This window comes from Sorex araneus, chromosome X (genome assembly GCF_027595985.1).
Source record: "Sorex araneus isolate mSorAra2 chromosome X, mSorAra2.pri, whole genome shotgun sequence".
In the NCBI taxonomy this organism is placed as follows: Eukaryota; Metazoa; Chordata; class Mammalia; order Eulipotyphla; family Soricidae; genus Sorex; species Sorex araneus.
The window spans coordinates 52,973,908-53,000,691 of NC_073313.1; positions in this window are offsets into that span (position 1 = coordinate 52,973,908).

Sequence of the window (26,784 nt, forward strand, 5' to 3'; positions counted from 1 at the left end):
GCACAATTTGGATGGACCCAAAGACAAACAAAAGCTGAAAATAAAATATATTTTATATTATATTAATATTTTATATTATATTTTATATTTTATGTTAGTGCCTCATGATAAGGCACTAACATGAGGAACTTGAAGTTATTTTGATAACACAAAATGTCTGTTTTCTAAGTAGACTACTTACTCAATTTACTGTGTGACATTCAAAGCTAATGTAGTCCTAAGAATATTTTTGTTTTTTAGCAAAGGAAATGCATTAAAGTGTGGTTTTACATAAGTATAATATTGGTATGAAAACTTAATGCAAAAGCTTTTCTAACAATTCTTTCAGTTATATCCAGTTTGACCACACGTAAACTATTCTTTCCCTCAAATTCCTTTCTCGTAATTCTACAAATTTTTTAACATTCATACTCTTCCCTAGAATTTCCGTTCATAGTGTATCAAGAATAACTAGTCTTACTTTTCTATAGATTTCCTTATATTCCAACAATAAAAATATCTCCATTTCTTATAAATTTCTAACTCAAAGCACATCTATTCTCTTTCTATTCAGGATTGTTTACCTTATTTTCATTAGCTATAATTTCATAGAATTCTTAGACTCTTACCATTAAAAACCAGATTTATAATTTCAAATTGGAGGCAGTTGTAAGCTCAGTGTTTTAACAGTATCATTTATAAAGTTTACAAATAAGTTGTCATAGTTTCTACAGTATGTGCATCCATACAATACAATTTTCTAGACAAAAATTAATTCTGTAAGTATAGATTCTTAGTTCTAAAAGTAAAGTTATTAATATTTCATTAAAATTATCTAAATATTCTTGAATTCCCATGATCAAACTTAGTAAAACTTGATTTTCCCATGAAAGTTGTGGAATGTTTTAAGAACCCATTCAAAATTGAGTTCCCTGTGATAAATTTCATTAAGATTTAACATTGTAGCTTCATCTTTGCCCAGGATGAAATTATTTTTGTTTTAAGAAGTATTTTTAGCCTTCTAAGCATTGACAAGTGACCCAAGGTTTTACCGACAGCAACACTTGGTTAACAGATTTGGGTGGTTTAATGCTCATGCCTAGTGGTGGGGAATCCAGAACTACCCCTGGTAGCTCAGGAAATTAATCTATTACTGGGAATTTATATGGCCCTGACCCCAAGATATCTCTGTAGTCACAGGGGTGGTCTTCTATTTTCTTTTGATTACATTTTATTGAGTTGCTATGATTTACAATACTGTTAATGATAGTTCATGTATATACCATTCCAGTATCACATCCGCTACCAGAGAGCTAACTTCCATTCACCAATATCCCAATGGCCCCTCCCAGCCAAATCATCCATGGACTCAGTTCTGTGGACTATCTCTCCTTATCTGTTACCTTTGGCAATTTGTTGCTCCCTTAATATGTATCTTTATATACTATATATGAGAGAGATCATTATACCTCTGTTTTTTTTTAATTCACTCAGAATGATACACTAAGTTCCACCCATATAGCAACAAATTGCACGTTTTCATTTTTATTATTATAGCTGCATACTGTGCCGTTGTGCAAATATACCCCAAATTTTTGGGTTGCTTTAATATCTTCGCTATTTTACTAAGTACTTCAATGAACATAGGTATACATATATAATTTTCAAATAAAAATTTTTGTGTTCTTGGGCTAGATGCCAAGAAATGGAATTGCTGGGTCTTAAAGAAGCTCTAGTATTTACTTTTGTGCCACATGTATGCTTGTCTTCTTATGTGTTTGTTTGTCTAATTCTCTGTGACCAACCCCCATTAGATGGAGGTTGAAGTTGTCGATCCAATTGACATTCTACAGAAAGCAAGAAAAAAATACCAAAGGTCAATAAAACCAGGAGTTCTTTGAAGGAAGACTAGACTCACCAAGATAAAAGGAAACTAAAATAGGAGCAGAGATCACGGAGACATTACAACAGAAATTTCTGTTGTACAAAATATCATGAGATTACTATGAACAGCTCTATGGCATCAAGCTTGAGAACCTAAAAGAAATACCCTTCCCCTAAGATCAGGCACAAGGCAAGTATGTCCACTGTCACTACTTATATTCAACATAATTTGGAATTCCTCACCACAGCAATTAGAAAATCAAAAGTTGTTAAAAGGATCCAAATTGGAAAAGAAGTCAAACTATCACTATTCACAGGTGAAATAATGATATGCATTGAAAACACAAAAGACTCTACAAAATGTATTTAAGGAACAAGAAAGCAATGCAATAGAATATCAAGTTACAAAGTTAATACAAAAAGTACCTTGGCATTTCTGTGGGCAAATAATAAGCCAGAAGAATAATAAATTTAAAAATATATTTCTTGTTTATGGATTAGAATATTCTGACTTGGGGCTGGAGTGATAGCACAGCGGGTAGGGCGTTTGCCTTGCACGCGGCCAACCCGGGTTCGAATCCCAGCATCCCATATGGTCCCCTGAGCACTGCCAGGGGTAATTCCTGAGTGCAGAGCCAGGAGTAACCCCTGTGCATCGCCAGGTGTGACCCAAAAAGCAAAAAAAAAAAAAAAGAATATTCTGACTTGTCAAAATGACTCTCTTATACAAAGCATTGTACAGATTAAATATTATTCACATTACAATTCAATAATGTTCTCCAAAGACTTAAAGAAAACTCAACTAAAATTTATATGGAACCATAAAACTCCCTGAAATAGCCAAATCAATCCTAAGGGGGGAAATACTCAAGCTTCTGCTCTTCATGTATCTGTTGTATGTTGATACACTTACTAACTGTTCTTAATGTCAACTTGTGTGTTGAGACTCTGGGTCGGGGAGTGAGAGCCCTGGCCAACCACTGATAGCTGTCCAGGCAGCTCAAAGTTAGTCAAAAAGAAGGGTTACCAGCAGAATTTTCTGTTTCTTTGAAACTTGTATATGCATAATAAGGTAGTGACAAAGAGGTGAAGGCAACAGAACTGAAGAGTTAGTCCACACAACTGAGTATGCTAGTGTGAACGAGAGTTGAAAAGAAGGCAATTTATGGACCCTTGTGTAAGGACGTGGGTAATCAGGTGATAAATTTGGTACTGAAATGATGCGTGCATGAAGTTATCATTAACGGTACTATGAATCAGAGTATCCAATAAATATATTTTAAAAGTCTGGACTGAAATATATTAAAAGAATGCTGTGGTTTTCTGGTTTTGCATAAATGAAATTGAGAGGTATATTCATGAGCATTGCACAATTTCATGATATGAGTGGGGAAACGGGGCTTTCATCTTGTAAAATTTACTAATTACTAGTGAGAGACTATTTCTTTTTTTTTTTTTGCTTTTTTTTTGGGTCACACCTGGCGACACACAGGGGCTACTCCTGGCTCTGCACTCAGGAATTACTCCTGGCCATGGTCAGGGGACCATATGGGATGCTGGGAATCAAACCTGGGTCCGCCGCGTGCAAGGCAAACGCCCTACCCGCTGTGCTATCACTCCAGCCCCTAGTGACAGACTATTTCAAAGAACAGTATATATTTATAGGAGGGGGGCGGGTTGAGTTCCCCTCCTGCCCCGAACACAGCCCCGGCAGCCGAAGACCTCCGGAACCCAGCCACAGCTATGCTCAAAGCCACTATCCACATGTTCGGATGAACCTCACGCATGAAGGAACAGGCAGAGGAATCAGGTGTGGGGGACCTGCGACTAAGCCTGCTCAGATCGAGACTGGGCCTCCTCCACCCAGATTCCCCATTTTCCAGTAGCTTGGCAGCTATACCAACAAAATGCCCCTGGCGCCGTGTAATCCCATTAACGGCCAAGTTTCAGAGACTATAAATCAAAGCTCATATAGCCTTATAACCTAGTTCTCCCTCTCGGAGAACCTGGTAAGGTACTGAGAACATCCTGCCCACATGGCAGAGCCTGGCAAGCTCTTTGTGGTGTATTCGACATGCCAAATACAGTAATAATGATGGGTCTCATTCCCCTTACCCTGAAAGAGCCTCCAATGCAGCATCACTGGGAAGAACGAGTAAAGAGAGGCTGCTAAAATCTCAGGGCTAGTCTAACACGGCTCCAGGATTCGGGACTGGGACACATCCGAGCCGCGGGGGGGCACTGGAGTGGGGCGGCACCAGCCCCAAACTCCAAGTGGTCCCGGCCGCCGGAAGTCACGCCCTCGACCCACCCTCGGCACCACCTTGATGCCACAATCCACAGAGAAGCGGCAGGCATTCTGGTGAGCAACGCGGCCTGGACAATGCTCCGGACCCGAATCGGGGCCAGCAACACCGGGGGGCCGGAAGGAGGAGGTGCCGCCAGCACACCTTCTCCAGATGGAACCCTGGTGACACTGAGCAGCAACTAACACGGCTCCAGGATTCGGGACTGGGACACATCCGAGCCGCGCGGCCGCGCGACCTTTTCTAAAACCTGAAAACATACAATCTTTGAATGGAAAATTAATTATCAAATGCCTCCTTATTAGGGTTATCTTGTTTGGGGATATAACTCCCACAACAATAGTGAGTTTTGTGTTGAAATATGGAACGTAATCAAGGTGAAGAGAAAATAAAGTGAAATTCATTAGTTATACAGTTGGGGTGGGGGGCGGGGGGTATACCGGGGATTTTGGTGGTGGAATATGGGCACTGGTGAAGGGATGGTTTTTGAATACGGTATAACTGAGACATAAACCTGAGAACTCTGTAACTTTCCACATGGTGATAAAATTTTTTAAAAAACAAAAATTAAAAAAAAAGAAAAAAAAAGGAAAAATCTCAGGGCTAGGACAAATGGAGAGGTTACTGGCACCCACTTGAGCAAATCAATGATCAATTGGATGACAGTAATACAGTGATATATATGTATATATATATCACTGTCACTATCAGTGATAGTGATATATATCAGTATATATACTGATATATATATATATCATTGCCATTGTCAGTATACACAGTGATACAGTAATATATATATGTATTGTTTGGATTGTTTTCTGGGCTTCCATCTCGTTATTTTCTGCTCTTGTAACACTTGTCTTTCCATTGATCTTCGATTTGCTAGAACTGGCGCCAGTAACGTCTCCATTTGTCCCTGTAGTGTGCTAGTGTAGCCCAATGGTATCTGCTCACTCCAGGAACAGGATGAGCCCCAAATCGTTCATTCAGGGTTTTGACGAAGAAGTCTGACCATCTCGTTGGTGGGTGGCCACACGGTCTTTTGACGTCCCGTGGAATCCAGTAGGTAACAGCTCTAGTCCAGCAGTCATCTATGAGTCGCATTATGTGTCTGGTCCATCTGATTTTTGACACCTTGGCAAACGTGACAACGTCCCTGATTCTTGACCATCGATAGCGGTTGGAACTCTGGATTCCTTCTCTCACTTGAGTGAAACGTGATACTTCTGGCATAGCTCTTTCGATTCCTCTTTGGCATACCTGAATAGTGTTCTCATCCTGTTTGCGTAGGGCCCAGGTCTCTGAGGTGTATGTTAGTTCAGGAAGAATGGTGGAGTCCAAAAGATGTGCCCAGAGCCGAAGTTTCTTTGTCCTCTTAACCACTTCTTCGACACTCTTGAAGGCATTCCATGCTGCTCTCTTCCTCCTGCACAGTCTGGCGCCAAATCATTCCTCATGTTGAGTTCTCGACCCAGGTACACATAGCTGCTGCATTCAAAGATGTTTGTCCCATTGAGAGAAAATGGAGCATCAGGGACTAGTTCATTTTTCATGAACATATTTTATGTATATTTTTATTATTTTATTTTTATAAAATAGTTAATAATATTTTATCACATTTAATAACACACCAGCTAGGGTGTTTTCCTTGCATGTGGACGACCCGGGTTCGATTCCTCTGTCCCTCTCAGAGAGCCCAGCAAGCTACCAAGAGTATCCTGCTCACATGGCAGACCTGGCAAGCTACAAATTGCGCATTTGGTATGCCAAAAACAGTAACAACAGGTCTCATAATGGAGATGTTACTGGTGCCCTCTTGAACAATGGGATGACAGTGCTACAGACAGTGCAGTGCTTAATATTCGAACACCAATTCCACCACCATTATACCTTCCCACCATCATATTTCAGATGTTTCCATGCTGAACCCCAACCTCTGCCCCGAAGAACTGAAATAATTTATTTTCTATTTTTTATTATTAATAAACTGCTGAAAATGATCAAAAAAGTTTCCTTAAAGGAAAGTGTGTGAAGATTGTTGTATTTCCCCCAGGGGCCATTAAGCCCTCCTATAAGAGATATTAACATGCTGTTAAAAGTTGAGCCTTGTGCTGTAAACTATAAAATATGTATTTTCCTCTAAGATTGTTTGCCTTCTACTCTAAAACCCATCAAAAGTGGTGCACTACTTTTGGAATATTAGTGGTGTGAGGTATGTGATGTAGCTCAACTACAAATGTGGCCGCACAGTCCAGGAGTAGGTTTACTTGTGAGTGAGGCTTGGTCTGAGTGTGTGAAGAGTGGCTATGAGCATGGCGGTAGTTGAGTTCTGGAGATTTTTGGTTACCGGTGCTGGCTTCTTGGGGCAGGGAGGGGTCTTACCCGCCATCCTTCAGGTTGACCCAAATGAAACAGTCTGGTGCGGAGTCTGGCAGCATGACTAAGGTGTGTCCTGTGATTGTATGCATTTTTCAATTTTTGAATATGTTTTAAAATTTTACTCAAGAATGTGATCTATACTGGAGAAACTTCTATGCTCACTGGAGAAGAATGTGTGTCATATTTTAGGTGTTTGGATGGTTCTAAATATGTGCATTAGCTTTAGTTCTTCTAATTTCATATTTTAAGATAATGGAATTAAGAAATTACTATATCAGGCAAAACCATCTCTCTAGTATGATTCCAGACTGGTTGTATTAAGATTTTACCCCTATATCTTGGACTCCTTACACCGTTGGAATATACAGTGCAAAGAAGCTGCTGATTGGGAAGAAGCTACTCCCCCAACCCATATCCAGTTGTCTAAGATGAATGTTGACTCTGCCCACCTATGTCATCTTTGATTTGCTCCAATTTCTAGATGTCCAAACTGCTTTATTACACCCACATCACACACACTTCTGGCCTGCTGGAAAGGCATGCAAATTCAGTCTACCTCCAAAGATTTCCCACCATTTAAACACTGGACAGAAGCACACCCACCACTGTATCAAAAGTCCCAATTATTGCCAGATATGGTTTAAAGTCCCTTATATCAGCCCAAGAGTAGCATCTTGAACGTAGACACCTGCCCAGCCCAACACCAATCACCAGTCAATGTAACATCAGAAACAATGACAAACCAAAATAACTCAGTGGTCTCGACAGAGAGCAGTGAAAGTCCAAGATGATTCCCATTGAAAGTAGTCTTCTTATGAAATTTGCCTTAAGAAGCCTTTAGGACAATTATCATATTGATCCTCTGGTCCATATGATATGAAAATGATATTTGGACAGATAATCGAAAAACTTGTAGGGAACCTGATGAAAAAAATGACAAATTGTTAAAATAGAAGTAAAGGAACTAAATAATATCATAGTAATCCTCAGAATCAGTTGAATGAAGCTTAACAGTGAACTGGCATACTTGAAGATATAGTATACAACTCCAGAAAGAAAGAAGAGGAAATAAAAAAGAGAATGAGAAAAAGTGAACATATATATTATCGTGAAGAAGCTAAAAAGATATATTATTGACAAACAAAAAGAATAACCTCAGGATCACAGGAATTCCAGAGGGAAAGAGACAGAAGGACTAATTGCAGAAATAATTGGAGAATTTTTTCCTAACTTGAAGAGGGTGATGGGCACACTGATCCAAGAGGCCCAAGGAGTATTAAGCAAAATAAGCTAAACAAAACAACACGAAGACATTTTATAATCAAGATGTATAGAGCCAGTGACAGAGACATGATTTTTAAAGCTGTTACGAGAGATGCAAAACATCACATAGATGGGGGAAAGTATTAGATTTACAGCATACATCTCCCATAAAACTCAACAAGCAAGAAAAGTATTAAATGGAATATGCAAAGTATTGAATGAAAATCAAACCCAGGGATACTCCAAGACACATAATTGTCAGTATGACAAAATGCAAATATAGAGACAGAATGTTGAAAGCAGCAAGACCAAAAAGGGAACTTACATACAAAGGAAAGATCTTAAGATTCACAGAAGATTATCGAATGAGTCTCTATGAGCCAAAAGAGAATTGAGGGATATAGTACAGAAAAGCAACAAAATGAACACATCACCACAAATACTCTATCCAGCTAAATTATCATTCATATCTGAAGGAACATACAGTTTTGAGGACATGTGGAAACACGGAATTCATTGATTTTGAAACCAATGTTACAAAAAGCATTAAAGGAGCTTCTTTAAAATGCATGACAAACTCCCCAGCACTTGGCATTGAGAATGACATTCATTCAAGGCTCTTTTGATTGTCATCTACTAGATTAATAAAGGTTGGTTGGACCAGAAAGATAATACAACAGAAAGGGCACTTACCTTGCATGTGACTAACTTGGATTCGATCCTTGGTACCCCATAGGGTCCTCCGATTCCCACAAGGAGTGATCCCAGAATGCAAGCCAGGAGTAAGCCCTGAGTACTATCGGGTGTTACCCAAAAGACAAAAGAAACAAGAGAAGGGTTTCTTTACTAGTATCCTCCTAGTTGATTCTATACACTGTCAATAATTAATTAATATTTCATTTATATTGATATTATATATCTGATCATGTTTTTGACATCCATAAAGATTTTTGTCACAACCCTTTGTGTATTAATATAGGATTAATATAGGCACTTAAACAGTATCTATATTATAATATAGCCTAATATAAGTGCATTATTTCCTGTCTTAGGATAAAACACACATTTTTTTTTCTTCTACAGGCCTGTTAAGATTCTTTCCTTTAAATTCTCTTCACTGTCACTAAATTTTACTTTGTAGAGTAGATCTATTTAACATGACTCTATCACTGTCATCCCGTTGCTCATTGATTTGCTTGAGTGGGCACCAGTAACATCTCCATTGTGAGACTTGTTGTTACTGTTATTGGCATTTCGAATATGCCATGGGTAGCTTGCCAGGCTCAACTGTGTGGGCGGGGTACTCTCGGTAGCTTGCAGGGTTCTTCGAGAGGGACAGAGGAATCAAACCCAGGCCAGCCACATGCAGGTCAACTGTCCTACCCTCTGTGCTATTGCTCCAGCCTTTTGGTTCAAGTTTTATTTTAGATTTTAATTCCTCAGAGTGACTCTTTTAGACGTAAATACAGAAAATGTTCATCACAGAAGTAGAATCTTGCTTCCAAACTGCTGGTCAGTTTGTCTGGCCAGGATTTTCTCAGTCTCTAAAACCCTAGAGGAGATATGTATAGGTAGATATGTTTCCGATGTCACTCTTTCTGTCATGTAAAAGACTTCATTTGTATAACAAGACAACCTAATTTCTCTACATGGTTTGACATCTTCCTCCCCGCATGGACCTTCAGCATTTCCTTCTCTGGTCTTTCTGACAGGGAGAGGGCATTGGACCCAGACAATTATCAAAAAATAGTCTGAGATTCCTGACTTCAGAGTGGAAAGTGAGGAGGAAGAAAAGGTTGATAAAGAGGAGGAGGATGAAGAAGAAGATGAAAAAGAGGACAATGATAAAGATGAGGATGAAAAAAGAAATTAATTAAAGACAGGAGGGAAAAGGAGTAGTGGAAATACAGTGAAAAGGTCTTTAGAGAAAGAGAGCTTATTATAATTGTGTAAGGAAAAAGATGTGCACATGAGCCACTACTGCTGCCATGTAAGCTCATCTCCTGGCCTAGTTCCAGAGGCTCATAAATAAATCTTTTTTTTGCTTTTTGGGTCACACCTGGCAATGCACAGGGGTTACTCCTGGCTCTGCACTCAGGAATTACTCCTGGCGGTGCTCAGGGGACCATATGGGATGCTGGGACTCGAACCCGGGTCGGCTGTGTGCAAGCAAATGCCCTTCCCACTGTGCTATCACTCCAGCCCCTCATAAATAAATCTTGAAAGATACCAACCAGCTGGAAAAATCTCTTGGACACATATGCCCAGCTGAGACATCTGGGGGCAATCTCAGAAGGCAGTGGACCAGCTTCTGTCCAAAGCTTCAGCAGCCACCCCCACACCCCAAAGCCACCATCAGACCTCTGGCGGGATTCCACCACCACAGAGCACCAAAGAGGACATAATCTGCTGAAAACTCCAGGCCTTCTCAAAGTCTCTGTGGGCTAACTCCGCCACACCTCCCAATACCTCTGGAAAACCCAGCAGCCACGCTCGCAGAACACCACTGCCACCCAGTTAAATATTTAACAGCCTGGTAAAATATTCTAGATTTTTTGAACATGCAGTTGCATTTGCAGCCACACAACATGTATAGCCAAACTCTACAACAATTATATCCCAGAAGTAGCACACCAGACTGGATGGGATATAATGCAGAAGCCAACCAATGTTGGCTGACAATAACATTAACATAGAAGATTTAACTTGGTAACAAGCACTTAGTAAACTTCATAAAAGATTTAATGTCCCCACAGAGAGTTACAATTTTCATAATTTTTTCTACAGAAATAATTTTTTGATCATTCTATTAGTCATTTAATGGCGACAAGCAATATAAAATAAATTATTGTGTGTCATGAAGGTACCAGCAGAGGAACCCAGGTGTGTGGGACCCAGGGCTGAGACCTCCAAGCCTGCTCGAATCAGGACTGGGCCTCTTCTGCCCAGATTTCCCATTTTCCAGTAGCTAGGCGATCACACCCAGGGACTGCCCCTGGTGTTGAGTAATTCCACCAACAGTCAACATCCAGAGACTTAAAACCAAGCTCCCAGAAGACATCTAATAGCCTTGTTCTCCCTCTGGGATAGCCTGGCAAGCTACCGAGAGTTCCCTGCCCAAATGGGAGAGCCTCACAAACTCCCCATGGTGTACTCATATGCCAAAACCAGTAACAATGATGGGTCTCCTTCCCCTGACCTGAAAGAGCCTCCACTGTGGCATCGTTGGGAAAGACGAGTGGGGAGAGGCTTCTAAAAATCTCAGGGCTAGGACAAATGGAAATGTTACTGAGACCGCTCAAGAAATTCGATGATCAACGGGATGATGATGATGATGATTGTGTATCTGCTATAGGGGTAGGTTTGAGGATTGATTGGGATAATGGAGACAGTGGTGGAGAGATAGGTGACAGTGGTCATGGGATTTGTGTTGTAATATTGAATGCCCAAAACAAATCATCATGGACAAATTTGTAAACCATGGTATTTAAATAAAGTGGGAAATTTTTAAATAGGAAAGGATTGAAATTTTATGAAATTGAAAGGATATGTTTCTTGCTGAGTAAGAATCAAAAAAAAACTTTATGCAGATTTCAGAGTAGATTAAAAAAGATCGCCATCATGACCAAGTAGGATTCATCCCAAGCATGAAAGAATGAGGTGGTATTTACACGAGTCAAGAAGCAATAAACTATATCAGTACAAGGAAAATTTAAAATCATATGATCTTTTAGGGCTGGAGCAATAGCGCAGCGGGTAGGCTGACCCGGGTAGATTCCTCCGCCCCTCTCAGAAAGCCTGGCAAGCTACCGAGAGTATCTTGTCCCCACGGCAGAGCCTGGCAAGCTACCCGTGGTGTATTCAAAATGCCGAAAACAGTAACAACAAGTCTCACAATGGAGATGTTATTGGTGCCTGCTTGAGCAAATTGATGAGCAATGGGATGACAGTGATACAGTGATGATCTTGTTTTTTTTTTCTTTTTGGGTTACACCCGGCAATGCACAGGGGTCACTCCTGGCTCTGCACTCAAAATTACCCCTGGCAGTGCTCAGGAGATCATATGGGATGCTGGGAATTGAACCCAGGTCGGCCAAGTGCAAGGCAAATGCCCTACCCGCTATGCTATCGCTCCAGCCCCCAGTGATGATCTTTTAAGTAAAAACAGATATAGCATTTGACTACAAAAGCAACAGCCACTAATAACAAAAGCTCAGTAAAATGGGGGTTGAAGGAACTTTCCTTAACATAGTCAAAGCCATTTACCATAAAACCACAGTGAATATCTTTCTCACTGGTCAAAAATAAAAGCCTTCCCTCTAATTTAAGGCATAAGAAAGGGTTTCTCCACTCTCACCACTATTCAATATAGTATTGAAAGTCCTTGTCATAGCATTTAGGCAGAAAGTTATATCAAGGGCATCTAGTTTGGAAAAGAAAAAATCAAAGTCACTATTTTCAGATGACATGATACTAAGAAAATTCTAAAGGCTCTACAAAATAGTTAGAAATTCATACAGTAAAGTGATAAGCTATAAAATCACTGCACAGAAATTCACGTTCTTTCTATATCCAAAAAATGAAATAAAAGAAAGATAAATTAAAAATGCGATACTGACTGGTTCAGTCCTTTTGAAAAACAGTATGAGCGCTTCTCAAAAAATTAGAAATTGAGCTCCCATTTGACCCAGCAATACCACTCCTGGAATATATTCCGGAGAGGCAAAAAACAAGTGACCGAGAACAGATGACTGGTTAAAGAAACTTTGGTACATCTAAACAATGGAATACTATGCAGCTGTTATGAAAGATGAAGTCATGGCCTTTGCATATAAGTGGAAAGTATCATGCTAAGTGAAATGAGTCAAAAAGAGAGACAGACATAGAAAGATTGCACTCATCTGTGGAATATAAAGTAACAAAATGGGAGAGTAGCACCCAAGAATAGTAGAGATAAGTACCAGGTGGTTAGCTCCACAGCTTGGAAGCTGGCCTCACATGCTGGAGGAAAAGGTAGAGCTCAGATAGAGAAGGGAACACCAGGTAAAGTGTGGTTCAAGGACCTGCTGGGGATGGGAGATGCATGCTAAAAGTAGACTATAGATCAGGCACGATGGCCACTCAATATCTCTATTTCAAACCACAACACCCCAAAGGAGATAGGGAACAAAGGGGAATACCATGCCACAGAGGTGGGATGGGGTGGGGTGGGGTGGGGGGATGGGGTGTGGCAGGTGGAAGGGATACTGGGATCATCGTTGGTGGAGAATGGGCACTGGTGGAGGGATGGGTACATGAGCACTGTATTACTGAAACACAAGCATGAAAAGTTGTAAGTCTGTAACTGTACCTCATGGTGATTCACTAATAAATTTTTTAAACATGCAATACTATTCAAAAGTGTGGCACAGAAAATCAAGTACATAAGCTTCACCTTAACAAAAAGGTGAAGGACTTATACAAATAAAAATATAAATCACTACTAAAAGAAATAAAAGAAGACACAAGGGAATGGAAATACATCCCCTATTCATTGATTGAAAGGATTATGTAGTTTCAAAATGACAACACTTCCCACAGCACTATACAGATTCAATAAAGTCTCTATAAAATACTGACAGTTTTTGAAAATATAAATCAAATGCCACTGAAATTTATATAGAGTAATAAAATCTCCAGAACAGCCAAATCAACCTAGGTAAAAGAAGATGAGAGGCTTCTCTTTCACAAATTAGAATATAAAGCTGTAATAGTCAAAATAGTGTGCTGGTGGGATAAGGACAGAATCTCAGATCAATAGAACTTAGTCTCTAGAGACTAATACTGAGGAATATAGACAGCTAATCTCTGACAAAAGAACAAAGAGCATGAAATGGAGCAAGAAAAACCTCTTCAACAAATGATGTTTGGAAAACTAGTGGTTACATTTTTAAAAATGAACTCAGAACCCTTTCTCATAGCATGCACAAAAGTCAACTCAAAACGGATTAAAGACCATATCAGACCTGAATCCATTAAGTTAAACATATGCAGGACACATCATGCCATTGAATCTAGAGGTATCTTCAACAATTCAATACCATTGACCAAGCAAATGGAAGCAAAGATAAACAAATGGTAATACATCAAATAGGCCATTTTTGTACCACAAAATAAATGATAACCAGAATAAAAAGACATGCCACAAACTGTGAGAAACATTTTCTCACAAGTTATCTGTTAAATATCCAAGACATATTAGTCACTTAACAAGAAAATACAAACTTACCCATCCAAAAAGGAATTTGAGGGAATAGATGAACAGAAACTTCCTCAAAGTAAGCATACAGATGCCCAAAAGGTACATAAAAATATTCTGCATCAGGGAAACACATATCAGAAAAACGATATAACCTAACACCAGTGACATTGGCATATATCACCAAGAAGAAAACAAACAGTGTTGATGTGGATGTGGGGGAAAATGAAGCCTCATCCACTGACCCACTGATGGTGAAACTATCAATTAAACCAATATTTTTTGGAAAACAATGCAAACACTTTTCAGAAAACTAGGAATTGAGCTTCCACATGACTCAGAAGTTCCACTACTCCAAGTAGTATCTACTCTAAGGGCCCAGAAGCTCTACTCAGAAAATACATTTTTTGATATATCAACAAAAAACTCAGTATTATTATTTGGATAATAATATTATTATTTGGATATTGTTATTTGAATAACTAATATTATTTGGATAAAAAACTCACTACTATTATTTGTTATTATTTTTTGTTATTGATATATTGAATGTAACCAAAGTAAAGTGAAAGTAAAGTGAAGTTTATCAGTTACACAGGCAGGGTGGGGGCTGGGGAAGTGGGGGGGGTGGGGGGAGGTATACTGTGATTCTTGGTGGTGGAATATGTGCACTGGTGAAGGGATGGGTGTTCGAGCATTGTATAACTGGGACTTAAACCTGAAAGCTTTGTAACTTTCCACATGGTGATCCGATAAAAGAATAAATTTTTAAAAAAATACATTTTTTGCTTCTAAGTTTATAGTAGTAATATTCAGAATAATCAAAATCAAAACTTCCCAAGAACATATGACTAGATACAGAAACTATGTATAAACATATATATGTATATATAATTGAATATAACACTATTATAAGGAAAAATGAGATTATGTAATGTGCTATGTGGATGGATCTGGAGGGTAAGCCCGGTGTAGCTGAGGGATAGCTACAAAATATGTGGCATGTAAAGAAACATAATAATGAGATAACAAATAACCAAAAGCAACAGGAGCTGAGAACTGCTCTTTAGTCAGAAGCTTACCACGGCAAGGGAAAAGGAAGAGGACAGATTGATACAGTGGACACTCACTGGGACAATGGCAGAAGATAGTCAGGCACTCTACTGTAGGGTCTGGTGCTGGAAAGTTTTATGCATGAACCCTGCCATTAACAGTATAGCAAATCACAGTGCCTAAAATAAAATTTGAAAAATTAATTAATTAAAAAGATAAAACTGGGACCAGAGAGCTTGTGCAAAGGGAAAGAGTCTATGCTTTGCATGCAAGTGAACAGGGTTCATTTTCCTGTCACTGCATGGTCCCCCAAACACTATTGGGAGTAAGCTTGAGCACAGGGGCCTGGAGTTACCCTGACCCACACCGATGGGCTGTGGCCTCCCAGCAAACAAATAAATAAAAGTAAAAGTTCTTTTTCTTTTTAAGTTATACCAGGTAATTCTTAGGGGTTACTCCTGGATATGCACTAAGGAATTAATCCTGGCAGTGGTTGGAGGACCATATGGGATGCCGGGGATCCAACCCTGGTTGACTGCATGTAAGGCAAATGCCATGCCCACTGCACTATCGTTATGATCCCAAAGGAAAACCTAAATGTAAACTTGATTCAGGTTGGTGGAGGGAGATGTTGAGACCAAATGATGGTGTTGATAGCTTTCACCATAATGGCACCCTGAATTATAACTGGTGGTATTCAAGAGGTTATTCCCGATTTTGTGCTCTGCAGACGATATGAGGTGCCAGGAATTGAACTGGGATTTTCTGCATTCAAGGCAATCAATCTCTTTAACTCCTTTACTAACTACAGGCCCTGATTCAAAATATTTTAGAAAAGATTCTTGTACTCTAGAAAAGCATGCTTCTTAATTTTGATAGGGAGAGTATTCAAAGGATTGGAGTACACATTTTGCATGCAGGAGACCCAGGTTAGATCTCAGACACAGAATGGTCCCCCTGAGTCTCTCCAGAAACACTGAACAGGGAGTAGCACCCAAGCACTGTCAGGTATGATCTCCTAACGAAAGAAAAAAATCTTATGGGAAAGACTTAGATAACTCCAGTAATCTGGTCATAGTAAAACCCTCTCTTGGGGCTGGAGTGGTAGTACAGCGGGTAGGGTGTTTGCCTTGCAAGCGGCCGACCCGGGCTCGATTCCCAGCATCCCATATGGTCCCCCGAGCACCGCCAGGAGTAATTCCTGAGTGCAGAGACAGGAGTCAGCCCTGAGCATCACCGGGTGTGACCTGAAAAGTAAAAAAAAATAACCCCTCTCTGAATTTTTGTATTTACCTTGTCTGTATTTGTATATTGAGACCAAATATACATATACTTGAAATAGTAACAGTAGTGAAATAAAACTTAACTCAATCAAATGGCAGTCTTCAGCATGAAGATCACAAAAGACAGATAGGCTGTAAAGCTGAGGTAGAATGAGAAAGACAAAGGGACATAAGACAAAGCCTTGATATCGTTTTTTTTTTGCTCATTAGACCTTAATCAGTTTATGTCATTTCCGCCCGTAAAAAGTAAATCTGTGGTTTTGAATTTAGTACACAAAAGGTTTTGGAAAATCAAGAGTCCCCAGTGGCCACTGAAACCTTAGAGTCACTTTGGTTTCATAGAAAACGTAAATTATTGAGAATATATAATTTTTATAGATCTAATAACCAATTTAGAAAATTTTCAATTTAATTGTAATTCTACCAGCGCAGTGAACATTTTATAGCTAATTCAATAGACCTAAAGACATACAATCATTAAAAGTACAAAAGGAAAAACTATTGTATATTAACAGTTTTTAGCTATGCACCCAGAGCCCTTGGAGCCTAGAACTATAAAAATACCAAAATTTGCTGCTCTTTGGTTTTCACGATTTCCGGATTTCTGGAGCAATCACTTTTAAACCTTAGAGCACATTAAAAATTTTCCTTCTTGCTACTACACAAAAGATAAGCCCAGGTGAACATTCTAAGAGAGGAATTAAGGGTCTGGTTTTATGCTGGGTAGAGTTAGGGTGATACAGTGTTAATACATGTTTGGTAATTTTTCAAGAAATTTATGCTTGGGAGACATCGCTTTGGAGTGTTTTTAGTATGGTAATGAGGAGAAAGGTGAAGTAGTTCAATTGTGCAGTCTCTATTGGTGAGTAATGTCCTTCTATGGTTCTGGGATCCTTATCAGTGCAAAGGTATTCTTAAAACTTGGTCTTGGCCCAATCAAAGCCAAAAGAATATCACAAGAGGAATTGTCTCAGAGATGGGTTGTCATGTCTCACACAAGCCACAGACCAGATTATTTCTGATTGTGAGGATGGGGTTGGATAGGAGGAGATAAAGGGGCTCAAAGCTGCAAAACATTTTCATTATTCAATTAAAAATTACAGAAAATATAAAAAATGCAGACTACACTTTGATCATTTAGCCATATATTTTTCAGATAATACAGATGTAGCATTTGAAAATTCCATTCTATCAATATACTTAAAAGAATTATGGAAAGTCTTAATATTTTACATTGTAATAAATGTCATATATCTGTAATCGAAAGACATTAAATGTGGGGTATTGTACTTACTCATGAAATTACATTCAAAGTAAAAACTTTGGGTCAGTCTTCAACTTTCTGAAATCAGACAAAAGGGTATAATGAAGTTTTTATTTTTGGGCTTTATGGAAATGGATGAATAGAATTTCCTTGAATTATGCTTATAAGAAGCCAGTCGTTGTTGCTGGCCATAGGGGAAAATGTCATTCTGCTAGAAAATAATAATTTTAAAGTATATAAAGATAAGCTTAATTTTGAAATGCACTGAGGAATTGAATTGAAAATAACAAATTTGTTATTTTTCCCCAAACTGAAACACTTCAAAGAGGTTGTACGTAACCTAGAAACAGATGAACCAATTACACCTGAGTTGTTCAGTGTTGGAAATCAACAACTTTTTTGATAGTATTCTTCGGAAAATATTTTATTTGATTTTAACTTTTTATTGAATCACTGTGAGATAGACCATTACAAAGCTGTTTATGATTGGATTTCAGTCATATAATATTCCAACATCCATCCCTCCACCAGTGTACATTTCCCAGCACCAGTGTCCCCAGGTTCCATACCATCACACCCCCCACACCCCCTGCCTGCCTCTATAGCAGGCGCTTTCTCTCTCTCTCTCTCTCTCTCTCTCTCTCTCTCTCTCTATCTATCTCTCTCTCTCTCCTTTTAGGCATTGTGGTTTGCAATATTGATACTGAAAGTTTATCAATATATCCCTTACCTACTTTTAACCCTCACTTATTGTCCAGCGTGATCATTCCCAGCTATTATTGTTATACTGGTCTCTTATCTATCTTACCTACCCTCAGCCCCACATACACTTGTGGTTAGTTCCAACCATTGACCAGTCCTCCTAACCCCTGTTTTCCCTGGCCATGGATATTATTCTTCTACCACATATTTTTATATGCCACAAATAAATTCAGTCATTCTGTATCTGTCCCTTTCCTTCTGGCTCATTTCACCCAGCACGATACCCTCCATATCCATCCATTTATAGGCACATTTCATGACTTTATTTTTCCTGCCATGCATTTGCACGGCCGCTCTGCTGCTGTATACCCAATATCTGGAGCCAGATGGATGACTTCTGAACCCAGCAAGTGCTCCCAACCATGTCCCCAGAACAGCAATGTACTGGGACTGTGAGCTGGGCTATGCGATTTCTGGCAGAATTTTCCCTGGACTTTATACAGAAATCCAAAACCACGTGGACGCTGATGTGTCCGCGTGACTGAACATTTATAATTGTCAGCAATGTGAAATGGTTCCTTTTGAACAGGCCTGGCTTGGGGGGGAAACTCCAAATAATAAAAGTAAGTTTTTGTTGAAATATTGAAGGTTATTAATGTAGCAGCCACCTCTCTGGACTGTGAACTAAGCAAAAGCTCCACGCTAGCCGACGCGGTGTGGCGTACACCATACTATGAGGCACGGGAAGGGGGATGACGGGGAAAAAAAGGGAAAAGGAAAAAAAAGAGAAGAGTTATGTACTTGTAGCAGTGGGGCTACATATTTCTTCATTTCCAGCAATGTAAAACTAATTATCAAATGCTTCCTTGGTAGTAGGTCTGTCTCTCTTGGGTGGAAACTCCAACAACTATAGTGAGTTTTATAGTGAAATATGGAATGTAATCAAGGTAAAGAGAAAATGAAGTTAAATTCATTAGTAATACAGTAGGGGGTAGGGGGTGTGGGCGGCGGGTATAGTGGGGTTTTTGGTGGTGGAATATGGGCACTGGTGAAGGGATGGGTGTTTGAATATTGTATAACTGAGACATAAACCTGAGAACTTTGTAACTTTCCACATGGTGATTTAATAAAAAGTTAAATAAAAAAAGATGCAAGTGTACTAAGACATAACTAGATTGTATTTTGAATTCAAAGATTCAGGCAGTGAGTGGAGGGGAGAAGGCAGATGGGATAGAGAAGGATCACTAAGAAAATGATGGCTGGAGGAACCTGTTGGGATGGATATGCATGCCAAAAGTAGATAATGGACCAAACATGATGACCTCTCAGTGTCTGTGTTGAAAGCCATAATGCCCAAAAGTAGAGAAAGAGTATGGGGAATATTGTCTGCCATGGAGGCAGGGGGAGGGTGGGAAAGGGGGGGTATACCAGGGATATTGGTGGTGGGGAATGTGCACTGGTGGAGGGATGGGTGTTTGATAATTGTGATATTTTAATCCAAACATGAACACTTGTAACTATCTCATGGTGATTCAATAGAATAAAAAAAAAACAGATTCAGGCAGAAGTGATAGTACATGGGTAGGGTGCTTGCCTTACATGCGGCCAACTCAGTCCCATGCCCAGTATCCCATATGGTTCCCAAACCACTTTTATGAGTGATCCCTGAGTTCAGAGCTAGGAGTAACCCCTGGCCACAAGACCAAGGAAGAATAAAGAAGATTCAATACAACTTGACAGATAGCTGATTTCTTAACATCACACTACTAGTAAGACCAACCCAGGTAGTCTGGCTGCAGAATCTCTGGGACGATCCCAGAATGAATACTTTATGCTCTCTCCATAATTCATTCTAGAGATGGGAATCATATATTCACCTTAGGAGTAGACTGCATAGAGGCCTCACTTTGAACTCTGATCTGTTCTGCAGTCAACAAACAAGCTTAGTTCCAGGTGAGCCAAGGTTTGGGTCCTGCCAAAATTTTATTTGGATCATAGATGGAGAACCTTAGAAATCTCGGTCCTTTAGAAGTTAAAGGAAAAGAAAGAGAAATTATGGTTAGGACTAGTGAGACCCAATAACAAGAATTAAGTCTGACCCAACTGAAGGAGGAAGCCTATGTTTTCCCTTGAATGCTGCTGTTAGCAGCTCCATTTAGAAGTCCACATCTTACATTTTAACATTTCTGCAAAATCCACAGCTCTTTTTGAAAATGGGAAATTAAGAATTTCCCAAGATCATAGATTCTGTCTCCAACCTTAGTTAGGCTCACAGGACACTAGGAGATAATGGACAATACCCGATGTCTTCAAGAGCTGTTCTTGGCCTCAGCCCAGGCTTGAAGGCTACTAGGGCCATATCCATGGGCACCTGCCTGCCATGGGGATCTTTGTGTTACTTTTAGCATGAACTTTTGTGTTCTTGGTGACCCAGAGTGTCATGGCATCCTTTATCACCAGAAAAAAGCTCAGTGAGGGAGAAGAGAAGAGCATAGGAACCCCAGAGGAGCCCAAGATGTGAGCTTCAAGCCAGATCAACAGCCATTCCTTCACTGCAGTGTTCAATTTTAACATGATCCTACTAAGTCCATTTAACCAGAATCCTTACTCATCAATTTACTAACTTCAATATCTGATGAGTTTCCTCAATGTTTTATCCAATATACTCCAGGTGATATATAAGCACCATAGTATGCACTCAGCAAAAAAGGAACATCCCAAATCCAGTTTGGAAGATTTAGCCAGAATCCTTGCATCCCTGTTTTTGGCTATAATTCCCAACTTCCGATTGTTGTATTTCAAATTGAGTCAAATCTCTCTTCCATACTGATACAACTCTTTTGCAATAGTCCTCCTGAATAAAGTTTGGCTAAATGTATTTATAAACAGGAATTTTTTTAACACTAGCATAATCTTACAATATGAGGAACTTTCCACATGAAATGAGTTTTCCTCACTAAAAGAAAGTTACTAAAGTTTTCATATGGTCACTGCCAGCACTATAGCACTGTCATCCCATTGTTTGTCAATTTTCTCGAGCGGGCACCAGTAATGTCTCCATTGTGAAACTTGTTGCTGTTTTTGGCATATTGAATATGCCACCGGTAGCTTGCTAGGCTCTGCTGTGCGGGCGGGATACTCTCGGTAGCTTGCCGGGCTCCCCGAGAGGAACAGAGGAATCGAACCCAGGTAGACTGCGTGCAATGCAAGGCAGATGTCCTACCCGCTGTGCTATTGGTCCAGTCCATTTTAAAATGTGATGATTGGATAAATGTTTAACTCAGTAGATTTTCAGGGGAGCAGATTACCCTGGTTGTTCTTTTAATTAGTGCAAAGGGCCAAAGTGATAATACATATGGTCAGATACATTTTAATAAGTTTTTGAAATAGCACTGTTAGCCAGTTAGCTAGCTCTAACCAGCTCACTAAGAGAGCTGACTTCGGGGCCATAGAGATAGTACAGCGGGTAGGCAGGGAGGTAGTACAGTGGGTAGGGCTCTTGCCATGCACATGACTGGCCTGGGTTCTATTGTCTACATTCCATCTGGGTTATAGTCCCAGCACTGCCAGGGAAAGTCCCCGAGTGCAGAGCTAAGAGAAGCCCTGAGCATCACTGTGTGTGGCCCAAAAACCAAAATACAAAAAACACAAACATAAAACCAATAAAGCACGCAAACAAACCAAAAAAGACAGCTGATTTCTTGAAAAATCCAGAAATCAACCAGGGCCCTTTCTCCATACATATACACTTTACTGTTTGTTACTTATTTCTTCATTTTTTGCACCATTCTTGACTGCAAGATCTGCCTTAAGCACTTTCCAACTAGACATGAATTTCTGCCAAATGAGACTCATGAGACTTGTGTCTAGAATGTAGAAAAAAGTACTATTAGAAATCAATATTAAAAAGATTAAAGTAAAACACAGACAAGGCATTTTAGTATACAATTATATAAATGAGATGTACAAATGCCCCCAAATTAAATAAGATTAGATAAACTGAATTAGTCATCAAGGAGAAGCTGAAATAAAAAGCACTGTGAAATACTATTTTACATCTGCTAGAATAAAAATGTTGATATGGAGAATGTGGTGAAATAAGAACCTTCATAAACTGCTAGAAAGAGCATTTCTAGTGAGTGCAACTACTTTTGAAAATAGCCTGGCAGATCTTCATATGATTAAACGCAGATTTAATAACCATCAATTATATGCCTATGAATATACCAAAATAGATGAAAATATATGCTACATAGAAACTTGTGCACAATTATTTACAATGTACCTATTTGCTTAATTTGCAATCATTCAAAGGTAAAAAAATATTGCTACATCATATCCTCACTCTTTCTAAGGCATCATTTCTGTCTTTTCCAATATATTACTTGAATATGTGAAGCTCAAGTAGTAAAGCAAAACCTATTATCAAGAGTTACCTTGTGAGGTGATGGGCTTTATAGGATAATATTGGTTTGCCCTTACTCCCTGGCCGCAGGGAGCTTGGGTTTATTGATTGCTTCCCAACCTGTCAATTACCTTTGCTCCTGATCAGATTCTGCTAACTTGTAAATATTGTTTTTCTCTTCTCCTTAATGTCCTTTGCATGGTTAGTTACTTCAGAGCAATTACTTTTTGTATGGACACAAGAAGACAGTTAAAAAGACAGGCCTGTAACTTGGGAGTTAATTGACTCCAAATATTATTACCTCCTTAATATCTGCTCTCTTGACTTAAGCCTCAATTGCCCTTACTTCCTAGATCCCCAAAAGCAGGGTCCCGACGAGGGACTGGATGGACCCAGGGCAAGTGGCAAGCTACCTTGACATCGAAATGGGCCTGGCCAAAGTGCCATAATGCTTAACTATAAGTTAAGAGCATGGTCATGGAGAAATTCTGTCATGATCAAAAAAGTAATAACTTTATTCAGATCCTCTTAGGGTTAGGAGTGATTATTCCGGTCTGAGCACTGTAGTCTGAGTCTGTGGTGAGATGTCCCCAGGACAGTCGCCCTACAAGCCAAAATGTGTTTATTACTGTGTCCATACAGAATGGCAAATATTAGGAAGTAGAATTAAGATGTTAATTAAGTTACGGGTCTAAGGAGAGGAGAAACATACCTTAAGTGCTGTTTGGCCCTCGTGGGCTACAAGTAGTAAGGAAGGCTTGAAAAAAAAATGTTGAGTAAATATTCTTTACCATTCTGTGGGCTCTTTCTGTATTTTGTTCACTGTTTCTTTTGAAGTATAGAAGCTTTTTAGTTTGATGTAGTCCCATTTTTTTATGTTTGCTTCCACTTGCATGGTCAGTGCTGTTTCATCCTTAAAGATACTTTTAGCTTCAATGTCATGGAGAGTTCTGCCTACATTTTTTTCTTGAACCTTATGGATTCATGTCTGATATTGAGGTCTTTGATCCACTTTGATCTGACTTTTGTGCCTGGCATTAGACAGAGGTCAGAGTTCATATTTTTGCAGGTAGCTATCCAGTTTTCCCAGCACCACTTGTTGAAGAGGCTTTCCTTGTTCCACTTTGCATTTCTTGCTCCTTTGTCAAAGATTAAGTGGCCATATATTTGGGGGTCTGTGACAGGATATTCAACTCTGTTCCACTGGTCTGCTGGTCTATTTTTATCCCAATACCATGCTGTTTTAATTACTACTGCTTTGTAGCAGAGTTTGAAGTTGGGGAAGATGACACCACCCATCTTCTTTTTTCCAAGGATGGCTTTAGCTGTTTATGGGGTTTATTGTTCCATATAAATTTTAGTAGTGTTTTGTCTATTTCTTTGAAAAATGTCATGAGTATCCTGATAGGGACTGCATTAAATTTGTATAGTGCTTTGGGCAGTATTGCCATTTTGATAATGTTAATTCTCCCTAAACATGAGCAGGGGATGTGTCTCCACTTCCTAGTGTCCTTTATTTCTTGAAGTAGTGTTTTGTAATTTTCCTTGTACAGGTCCTTAACCTCTTTGGTTAAGCTATACCCATCTGATAAGGGATTAATATCCTAGATATACAAGATACTTGTAGAACTGTATAAGAAAAAACCTCCAACCCCATCAAAAAATGGGGAGGGGAGAAGAAATGATCAGAAGTTTCCTCAAAAAAGAAATACAAATGGCCAAAAGACACATGAAAAAATGCTCCACATCACCAGTCATCAGGAAGATACAAATCAAAACAACAATGAGAGATCATCTCACACCACAAAGACTGGCACACATTCAAAAGAACAAAAGCAACCAATGCTGGTGTGGATGTGGGGAAAAAGGGACGCTTCTTCACTGTTGGTGGGAATGCAGACTGGTCCAGCCTTTCTGGAAAACAATAGGGACAGTCCTTCAAAAACTAGAAATTGAGCTTCCATATGACCCCGCAATACCACTTCTGGGAATATATCCCGAGGATTCAAAAGAGCACAGTAGAAATGACATCTGTACCTAAATATTCATTGCAGCACTGTTTACAATAGCCAAAATATGGAAACAACCCGAGTGCACTAAAACGGATGACTGGTTAAAGAAACTTTGGTACATCTCACAATAGAATACTATGCAGCTGTTAGGAGAGATGAAGTCATGAAATTTTCTTATAAATGGATAGACATGGAGAGTATCATGCTAAGTGAAATGAGTCAGAAAGAGAGGGACAGACATAGAAGGACTGTACTCATTTGTGGAGTGTGGGATGAAGCTGACACCCAAGGACAGTAGATACAAGGGCCAGGGGGATTGCCCCATACCTGGAAGACTGCTTCATGAGCAGAGGGGAGAAGGCAGATGGAATAGAGAAGGGATCACTAAGAAAATTATGGCTGGAGGAACCAGTTGGGATGGGAGATGCATGCCGAAAGTAGATAATGGAACAAACATGATGACTTCTCAGTGTCTGTGTTGCAGGCTATAATGCCCAAAAGTAGAGAGAGAGAGAGAGTATTGGGAATATTGTCTGCTTTAGAGGCAGGGGGAGGGTGGGAAAGTGGGGGTATACTGGGGATATTGGTGGTGGGAAATGTGCACTGGTGTTGAGATTGTTGTTTGATCATTGTGAGATTGTAACCCAAACATGAAAGCTTATAACTATCTCACGGTGATTCAATAAAATTTTAAAAAAATTAAAAAATTGTAAATGGAAGAAAAAATCAAATAATATACTCAATAAACATATTTTTAAAAATTAAAAAAATGTTGATTGTGCTTCCCGTGTTGGGGAGGCATGGTTTGGGAGGCGTGGTTAGGGAAGAGGAGGTAAAAGCAGTGGCTGCAGGAGAGTGGAAAAAGGTGTAGAGTTCCCAAGAGGCAGAGTTAAAAGAAGTTTATACAGCTGGAGAGAGCTAGGAGAGAGTTTGGGGTGAGTTCGGGAGAGTTGTGAGAGTTGTGGAGAGAGTTTGGAAGAGAAGAGAGATGGAATAAACGACAACTGATCACCAACCAGCTTGGCCCTTATTCTTCCTTCGTCCGCCCATTGCAATGGCCATCCTGAAACAGGAAGCGGTTCAAGAGCACCGAACTCAGGCGGCGAGAGAGAGCCACCCAGAGAGCCCTCAAACATCTGTTAATGTATGAGCACTCCTAGCATCACCTGAGCGAAGGAGTTTACACAGCTCTGAGCTGAGGTGTTTACACAGGGTTTTACATCTCAGGAGACACTTATGAAGAAGATGGAGACAACTTTTGAGGTCTTATAGAGATAGTTCCCATGTAATATCCCTTTGCATACTAGATACACAGAGTTAGCTCACTTGTAATGTCACTAAATTTCAAATTTATTATCTTTAGGATGGTTAAAAGCATAAACACACACAAGAACATGCACACACTCGCCTTCCTCAAGTTTCAGAACAGAACAAATTTAGATCAGATAGCCCATCATTTAAAAATAAACTCACTATAGGAATTTCACATTTCCAAATCAATAGTCTTTCAAAGATACAGAAAGGGTATGGGTTCTTAAAAAGGAATAGTCTATAATAAAATAATGTAGTAGTTAGATTATAACAAAGTATAAAATATGTTGAATCCATACAGATATAAATAATTATATGGAAAATATGTACACATGGGCAACGTGTAAACACTTCCTTGCAAAATTATTTTATTAATTTTTGGCACAACACCTGTCTATTCACAGGACTTACTCCCAGCTCTATGTTCAAGGATTACTCCTATCAGGACTCAGAAGACTGTGTGGTGCCAGCTATTGAGCCTCAGTCGGCTGCATTCAAGGCAAGCACTTTATCAGCTGTACTATATCTCTATGGGCTCCAGATTACTATCAAATAATATACCAAGACATTCTCTTCCTCCAGGGCATGGAGATTAATCCTGTCTTCCATGAATTTTGGGCAAATTCAATAACTTGCTTCTAACAAATATGTGTATAAGACACACATGTGTGTGGAAATAGAAACATGGTGATGTTATTATGGAGA